Raw genomic sequence first — 1670 nt, forward strand, 5'->3', positions numbered from 1 at the left:
GATTCTATGGACAAAATATTGAAGGGTACAAGAACCATCAAAAGAAGATGGAAGGAATACAGTCACTGTACCAAAAATAATTGAGACATTTAACCATTTCAGGAGGTAGCATATGATAAAGAACCAATGGTATTAAAGAAAAAAGTCCAAGCTGCACTGAAGGAATTGGTGAAAAACAAAGCTCCAGGAATCAACAGAATACAAACCGAGATGTTCAACAAATGGATGCAATGCTGGAAGCACTTACTTGTCTCTAGTAAGAAATTTGGAAGACAATGACATGACCAACCAACTGGAAGAGATCCATATATGTGGCCATTCCAAAGAAAGATGATGCAACAGAATGCAAAAATTATCAAACAATATCATCAATATCACACGCAAGTCAAATTTTGCTAAAAAATAATCAGCAACAGCTGCAGCAGTAGTGCATCAACAGGGATCTGCCAGAGGTTCAGGCTGGATTCAGAAGAGGGTGTGGAACGAGAGGTATCATTGCTGAGGTCAAATGGATCTTGGCTCAAAGCAAAGAATACCAGAAAGATGTTTACCTGTGTTTTAATGATTATGCAAAGGCATTCAGTTGTGTGGACCATAACAAATTATGATAACATTGCAAAGAATTGGAATTCCAGAACACCTAATTGTCCTAATGAGGAACCTGTACATAAACAAAGAGACTGTCATTTGAACAGAACAAGGGGATACTGCATGGTTTAAAATAAGGAAAAGTTTGCATCAGCGTTGTATCCTTTCACTGTACTTATTCAATCTGTATTCTGAGCAAATAATCTGAGAAACTGGACTATATGAGGAAGAACACGGCATCAGGATTGGAGGAAGACTCATCAACAATTTATGATATGCAGATGACACAACCATGCTTGCTGAAAGTGAAGAGGACTTGAAGCACTTACTGATGAAGATCAAAGACTACAGTCTGCAGTATGGATTATACCTCAACATAAAGAAAACAAAAATCCTCACAACTGGACCAGCAAGTAATATCATGATAAATGAGAAAAGATTGAACTTGTCATGGATTTCATTTTACTTGCATCCACCATTAACACCTCTGGAAGCAGCAGTCAAGAAATCAGACATTGCCAGTTACATGAAGGAATAAGCAGACAAGCAACACAGACCCTCTTCAACAAAGAAAGGAAAAACCAATTGACAGAAATACAGAAGATAATCCTGGAGCCCTGAGCTTTGAAAGGAACTATACAGAAGTGGATTAGGCACCAACTAGTGGAAAATCCTGAACAAAACAGTGAGTACAGAGATGGTTGGAGCTGCAGACTGTCAGCTACTCTGACGGGACCAACAGCCTGAATATTTCCAAGTGGCATTGGGACCTGAGAATTGACCTAAAGATCAGCCCTGGTCACCAAGGGCTGCAGGGACGACTGTGATGGTGGCCAATGACTAGGAAGGGAAACAACAAGGAGGGAGACAACCTAAGTTGTTCACTTTCCACTGTCAGGAGGGCGCAGCCATTTTGAATGTTTAAACATGGCAGCCATTTTGGATATTTATTAGCATAGCAGCTAAGACACTTGCCTGCTAACCAGACAGCTGGCGGTTCAAACCCACCAGCCACTCCTCGGAAGGAAGGTTGGGCAATCCTACTTCCATAGTGATACTGCCTTGGAAACCCAAGGAGGGGT

Source organism: Orycteropus afer, unplaced genomic scaffold (genome assembly GCF_000298275.1).
Source record: "Orycteropus afer afer isolate SDZICR_OR568_19922 unplaced genomic scaffold, OryAfe1.0 scaffold00356, whole genome shotgun sequence".
Lineage (NCBI taxonomy): Eukaryota > Metazoa > Chordata > Mammalia > Tubulidentata > Orycteropodidae > Orycteropus > Orycteropus afer.